Source organism: Protobothrops mucrosquamatus, unplaced genomic scaffold (assembly GCF_001527695.2).
Source record: "Protobothrops mucrosquamatus isolate PMUCROS unplaced genomic scaffold, P.Mucros_1.0 scaffold250, whole genome shotgun sequence".
Lineage (NCBI taxonomy): Eukaryota > Metazoa > Chordata > Lepidosauria > Squamata > Viperidae > Protobothrops > Protobothrops mucrosquamatus.
The window spans coordinates 889,114-897,138 of NW_015386598.1; positions in this window are offsets into that span (position 1 = coordinate 889,114).

Below are 8,025 nucleotides of genomic sequence, written 5' to 3' on the forward strand. Positions count from 1 at the left end.
ATTAACATTAACATTAACATTAACATTAACATATCTATTTCTGCCTGGACCCTGGTTTTGGCACTATAAGTTTTGCGGATATGGTGAAGGGAGGGATGGCTTGACTTACCATCAGGTCATTCTCACCTTCGTTGTCACTGTCTTAGGGAGCTGGTAGTTGATTTCATTCAACTGGAGTTCCCTCTCCCACATATGGGGGAGGAAGGGACCTCGACAGCTTGGCTCTGGTATACCCAGCTTGACTTCTCTTGACCCCTTTGCTGAGGTTTTCTTGGCTTAGCTGTGGTGGCCATGGTGCTCTTTAGCTGGGGAGCTGCCACTAGGCATTGACCACCCTGATGGCCTTGCTGACCACACCTGAAGCATTTGATAGGAGGACCAGTAGGAGCAATGGAAGAGCTGGCTGTTGAGGTCACTGCTGGGCATTGGCTAAACTGGTGCCTTTCCTGTCTTCACCTTGGCTTTGATTTGGGACCACTGGGCTTCTTGTAGCACTTGAGCTCAATGTCCAGTGTCACTGCCATCTGATACCATTCACGGATCTGCTCAGGAATTCCCCAATAGGTGCATGTTTGGAATAGGTCACAGTCCAAGCCCTCCTTAAAATAATGAATTAACAGTTGCTCCAGTCACTGTCTTATTCTGCATGTGACCCTCCAGAACTCTTGAACAAACTGCTTTGCTGGTTGGCCTCTCTGCTTTAGGTTGCATATCTCCACCTCAGCCTGCAGGGGATGGGACTCATCTTTGAATCTGTCTCTTAGTTCTTCCAAGAAAACATCTATGTTCCCCAGTACTGGAGTGTCCTCATCATGGAGACTGGTCACCACTCCGTGACTTCTCCTTCTAAGTTGGCATTCACCATCACCCTCTCATCTGGATAGGCAGGGGCATAGTGGTCTAGATAAGCCCATACCTGGTTCATGAGAAACAACAGCTTATCCAGGACCCCGTCAAATGTGGGTCTCATCAGCAGAGGATACACTGGGAGAGGAGGTGGAAGTGCCCAGTGAACTGGGCACCAGTCAGGGCATTGGTACTGGGGCCGGGGTGAGGCCAAGCCCACCCATAGAATCCCCTTGGCTGCCCCACTCGACTCATGGCTCACTGTTGGCATGGAGGGCTTTGCCTGGGCCCTAGGCTCGATGCTGCCGCTGGCCTGGGTGGAGAGGAAACCACACAGGTCACGACGACTGGGCTCAGGTTCCAACGAGCAATGAATGGTTGGGTTGTTTGGACCTCGACCCCAACTGGGGCTTTGAGTCTTCCCATCAGGGTCATTCCCAAATTGGTCGAACTTCTCTTTCAGCCTCTCAACTGAGTACCCATGGACAGCTGTCAGGTACTTCCATTCCCCCAACTCATCCCATCTCACTGCTCTTTTTACTCTCCATTTCGGCATGAGAGATAGAGGGATGCAGGAAGAGACAAAGGGGAACTCAGCCTTGGCAGCTTTAGGGGTACTCCTGCGCTTGGAGTCTTCCTCTGCTCGGTAGAGATCCCCGATGGCTAGAACTTCCTCCCATGCCGTTGGCCTGTCAGACTTCTCTGTACGGACTTTCAGTCAGGCCCCCATCAATGGAACTCTGTCCCCAGCCTGGGCAGCAGTCCATGTCCCATTCACAGAGGTTGTGTCAGGGCTAGCGGTTGCTTCCCCTTTTTTCTCTATCCTGGACTCTTCCCTGAGTCTTCACCGTTCTCCCAAAAGAATCAGGTAGGTGGTCGGGGCTCAGGACCCCAAAGAGCACTCTTCAATTTCCTTCTATTTCAGAGCAGCAAAAAAATTTTGGAGAAACTTCCTGACAGTGAGGACAATTAACCAGTGGAACAGCTTGCCTCCAGAAATCGTGGGCATGCCATCACTGGAGATTTTTAAGAAGAGGCTAGACAGTCACTTGTCTGAGATGGTATAGGTTCTCCTGCTTGAGCGGGGGGGAGGGGGGCTGGACTAGAAGACTTCCAAGGTCCCTTCCAGCTCTGTTCTATTCTATTCTATTCTATTCTATTCTATTCTATTCTATTCTATTCTATTCTATTCTATTCTATTCTTTGGAAATATTAAAATCAATTTATGAGTCCATTGTTCAAAAGCATTCTTCAAAATATCTAATATTAGAATATTTTTCTTCCTTCTGGAATTGTAAATCAAGTCTTTAATTGTAATCTTTAGTTCCCTCTAGTTTCTTCTAGTGTCTAATTTTTTAAATTATATTTTAAAAAAATCAAAAGCATTTTCCCATGGGAAGGGTGCTTTATAATTAATTTCAAAATTTTATTTAAAATTTATCTGGGCCCTTAATCCATTTGTAACTAAAAATCAGAGTTTCAATAATTCTTTTACTGTTTATTCAAAGTGCCAATTTTTGTCAAAATTGTTGTAAAAATGATCATGTGAACATGGGGGATGCTGCAAATGGTCATAAAGGTGGCCATGTTGCCAAGTGCCCGAACTGCAGTCATATGACCCGGGAGGGGTGATTATTGGAATAATTATGTCTATAACATATAAAGTCATAACTCCATTGTCTTGAACATTTGAAAATGTCTTCATGTTGCATTTATTTATGAAAAAATATACTGGCACTAATATTTTTGCTATTATATTTTCATACTTAAAGTTGTACTTGTGTAAATATTTCACTTGTTCTGTAATAAGGAAAGTCTACAGACTTCTTGAGAGATGGTTCTTTTGCCAATGAATAAATGCAATATCCAAGAAATGATACATTCTGATACCTATATCAGTGTTAGCTAACTTTTTTCAAACTCCCACATCCTTTGGTTGGTGAGAAATGACTGCTTACTAATATTCTATAATGGTGTGATGATGAGCAGTTTATCCCTCCATTTCATAAATTCTGGAAAGCAAAACTGAAATCTATAATGGGCTTAAATGCAGACATTTCAAACCCACAATAACACAGAAGGAGACAAAATATTGTGCTATTTATTCCTACTTTGTATACCTCTTAACTTTCAGCATCTGAAATGTATTATGCTTAGTTTTTAGCAGATTTTTAATTTCACTCTCATTTATTTTTCATGAAGCAGTTATACATATTCTAACAAGGAACACGGAGGAAGCAAATTGTGTCTAAAATAGCAAGAAGTAGAAAGCATGGATAATAAAACAAAGAATAGAAATAAATCTTTAATCATCCTAAAAAGATCCCATGCAGACTTGCTTAATGAAAGTCCTTTCATAGGCCCTCAAACTGATAATTCTTTCAGATTCTGCACCCTTTGTGGAGAATAACATTCCTTTAAAAATGTCCTCCTGTCCTGAAGCCAGTCTGTAAATTGCTCTCATATTCCTCCCCCCCAACCTTCCCATAGGTTATGAGATAAAATAAGTACATTAAGGAGAGTCTTAGCTTTAGATTTTACTGTGATTAGCTCTATACTCAATATCTCTACTATTCTACTGGCTCTACATAATTACTGGAATCTGGGGCATAACATAATTTTGCTGTTCAAAAAAACTGTTGAGCTATCTTACAATAGCAGCAAATAGCCCATACCCATTTATCCAAGTCCAATCTCATTTCAGTTGCAAAATTCAGTTGCCAAAATTGGCATGTGGGAGGATACCATAACAGCAGAGTATAACACACCAAGAAAGATTCACAATGAATAACATTAGTTGGGTTTATTCTCAGGAAGGTAAGATAAAGACTCTTGGAAACTGAGCAAGCTAAAACTCTAGCACTCGTTTATATATAAATTCATTAGAGCAGAGTGTCTGAGACATGTTAGAAGAATTATCTGCCCTTTTACCAAATAAAATTGACCATTCTCATTGTTAAGAAAGTTTTTGGATATTCTTGGTTCATTCTCAGTCCCAAAGACTACACTACATCAGGACTCTAGCCTTCTCCAGTGTTCAACCTCTCTATTAAGGGTTAAAAATATGCTATGGTTCAATATTACACATGAAGTGCTTCCCAAGCATTCCCACACATCCACAATGGATCTGCATGCATAAAATATTAAAATCTGCAGGAAGCCTGTAAGCATATTCAACATCATGACAAACATTTAAACAACTAGGAATCCAAAATACTAGCTGTGGCCTTCTACAGCAATTGAATCTTCCTTGAACACCATCCCTCAAAGTATTTTATATGTTCAAAATTGTGTCTCCCTCCCACTGAGACTTTTTAAAACACCCCACACATTTCTGTCATCCTTAAAAGATTCTTTTATGCCAGTGTTTCTTCATAGCAGGCAACTGCCTGTGTAAGGGGTTGCCCTGTCACAAAAATTCCTGGGGGAGTGGAGGGAAAGGTAGCTTAATGGCATGACTGAAAATGTCAAGAAGTGTTTCTTGTTGCTATTTCACCTGACCTTCCCCCCCCCCACACACAAACAATTGGGTGTATATTTTACATTCAGATTCTGCTTTAAACCAGCTTCTTGAGACATCCGTCAAATTCTGAAAAGGCCAGAATTAGAAAGTACAGAAATGATTCTTGGATTATCCTCAATCAATGTATTTTAGAGATTCAATGTGAAAAGAGAAGCATGACAGTTCTTTGATCCAGTTGATAAATAAAAAATGGGTTTGGTTCAAAGTGTTATATAGAATATATGATATATTCTAATGTAATATATCATAACAATTAATCAGGGTGCTCCATTAATGAAGCTTTTAAGAAGATACTGGACAGCCGTTTGTTTGAAGTGGTATAGGGTCTCCTGCTTGAACAGAGGATTGGACTAGAAGACCTCCAAGGTCCCTTCTAATTCTGATATTCTATGTTCTATCATATACTGTATATGGGGACTACTGCAAGGACAGTGGGATCACTCTGAGCAATTGAACATTACATATACAAATAAGCCATGAAACTGGTGGCAGTAGGAAGACCATCAATCAGTGGTCTCATCTGAAACTTTTTAGCTGACTAAACATTACCATTCATTTTCAGCACAAAGGAATAGGGAAGAGATAGAACTTTAAGGAGGTAAAGCAAGTAAGAGACAAAGCTTTAAATTAAAAGGAAAAAAGCCCATTGATGAATAAGTAAAAAATAAAAGACAGAAAGCAAAAGGTTTTCTTCTTGCAACTCTTGGCCCAGATGCATTTATACTCCAGCAGCTAAAAAGGGGAGGAGGCAACTTGTTGCAAAGGATTTAGGATTATTTTTTGGCAGCTCAGCCAGAAGATCAGCCTGTGAGAAGCAAGACATGAAGGCTTGAGAGGAGAAGCAATAGACCAGATTCAGATGTGCCAAACTGGAGGAGGAATTAAACAAGCAGAAAAAAGAAAATGACAAACTTCTATCTGAATCTTGCAAGAGACAATTGCTATAGTGAACATTTTGTAAAGGAGAGACATTGCAGCTTAGCAATGTGCCATATCCTGAAGGAGACTTAATATGTTACATAGAGATTCCTATTCTGTACAAGCGTCTCTGTATCCTCTCTGCACACCTTTAAGTTCAGTATCTTATGGTTATTCTTGCACCTGTGTGATGATACCTATTAATCTACAGTATGTGGTTGCTTTTCTAATGAAAGTAGTAAGGCACTTGACAAAGTAAAGCATTTGACAAAGTAGACCACAGCCCACTTCTTGGTAAGATAGAAAATTGAGGACTACATAGTACCACCAGATGGATTTGCAACCGATTGACCAACTACCCTCAATGTGTAGTCTTCAATGGAACTACATCTACATGGAGAGAAGCGTGCAGTGGCGTACTTCAAGGCTCTGTCTTAAGGCTCAGTACTCTTCAACATCTTCATAAATGATTTAGATGAGGAGATGGGAAGGGAATTCATCAAATTTGCAGACAACACCAAGTGGGAAGCAATTGCCAACACTTTAAAAGATAGACTCAGGATTCAAAGGATCTTGACAGACTTACGCATTGGGCAACAAGATGCAGTTTAGTGGTGAAAAAAGTAAGGCCCTGCACCTGGGCAGAAAAAATCAAATGCACAGCTATAGAATAGGCAGTACCTGACTCAACAATAGTAACTGTAAAAGGATCTAAATGTCCTAGTGGACCATCACTTAAGTATGAGCCAGCAGTGTGCTGCAACTACCAAAAAAAGCCAATGCAGTCCTAACATGCATCAACAGAGGTACAGCATCAAGATCATAAGAAGTTACACTACCGCTCTATACTGCACTAATGAGGCCACACTTGGAACAATGTGTCCAGTTCTGGTTACTATGATACAAAAAAGATGCTGAGGCCCTAGAAGGAGTGCAGAGAAGACAACAAAGATGATACTGCAGCAATCCTTTTTCTTTCCATTTGAAAAATGGAAATCTTCACTACCTTATAGCTTTGATTGTGATGTGCCTTGACTTATTAGAGAGGTATCTTCCTGGTTGACACTAGGCATTTTTCCCTTTCCCAATTGTCATCTTAACTTTGATTCAATATGCCTTGATATTTTTCAGTTTTATCAGTTTGAAGAGCTTGACTTGATATCTACAAGAATATATGCTTAATTGATCGACTGATTGATGCCTTCAATTGAGATGAGAAAAAATATAGTTTGCTTTAACTGTTATGCAGAATAATATTTTATGACCCAACTTGCTCAATACTCAGAGTGATTGGTCTACATATAGTCCAAATATTCCATCATCTATATCATCTGGTAATCTCATGCATTATTCCATTTTGCAAGTAAATTAGTCAAAGAAAACCCAAAAGGAATAATTTACAAAGATACTTGTCTCTCAGCCTATATCTTTGTAAATTACTCTAAGTTTCATTTTTTCTCTCTCTAACTTTCCCTTTCTAAGTTTCCCTTTCTAATTTTCATTTTTTTCTCTCTATCATGTTATGAAAATACATGTTGGAAGAAAGTATTTCTCATTAATTGAAGCAATTATTTTGCAAAATAATAAAATATTAACTAATCTAAATGAGCTTCAAATTTAATCTTGCATATTAATACCATATGCAGAAAAAATAAAAAATACAGCATAGAAAGGATATAGAAGAGTTGGAAGGACCTTGGAAGTCTTCTAATCCAACCAACTGCCCAAGCAGGAGAGCCTATACCATTCTGGACAAGTGGCTGTCCAGTCTCTTCTTAAAAGCCACAACTTCAGAAGGTAAGCTGTTCCACTGTGTCATGGAAAAACCCAATGAAAGAAACAAGAGACAGCAACACAAAATAATAATTCTTACTTTAAGATTCAGAGGTTTATTTCAATAATAATTTGGAACATAAGCAAACATCATAACACCACTTATATTAACAACCCATTGCAATGAGGTCCAGTGACATAGTAGATCCAGCAAAAACGGCTATTGGCCAATGGCCAATCAATCAGGTCCAGTCCCGGACTTCCGGTGGCGAGGCTTCGCCGATGGAGGCTTTTTTCTCAGCCTCCTGCCCGGGACTGCGTCAAAGCTGTCAAAACAGCGCGGATCAGCTGTTTTGCGGCTCGGAACTTTCTCCCCGGGCAAAGGGGAGAAAGTGAGTTTGGTTTGGATAAGGTATGAACTCCCCCGGAGTCCGGACCTCTTCTTCGCAGCTCGGAGTGTCTTCGCTCTTCGGAGCAAAGCTAGACGTCGCCGCCACTGCTGCTACTTTGTATCTGCTTGTGAGTAACTTTTGAACAGATGGAACCCGACAGGGGATTTTTACTTTAGTTAAATTGTGACTTTAACTCAAAGATTTTACTGGGATTTTTGTTATTTTCTATAAGTGAACGTGAGAAGAAAATGGCCGCGGAAGCGCTGCTTCTTTCTAACAAAAGGAAAACTTTCACTTTCTTTCCGGTTGTGGAATGATGCATTTTAAAGGACTTTAAAGAATTTTTCTTAAGTCAAGCTTTTTTAAGTTTATATTTGCTGTTGTGAGTTTTAAAAATAATTTGGCAGAATGGCTTCAAAACGTACTGGAGTTTCTGCATTGCCTAAAACAGCTATTTCTTCTCCTGTTGTGCAAATTCAACAACAAAAACCTAGATCTCCCCCACCATCACCTCCTCCTTCCATTACACTTAAAGATCTACAAGAGGCTTTAGCTAAGTCCTCATTGCAGACT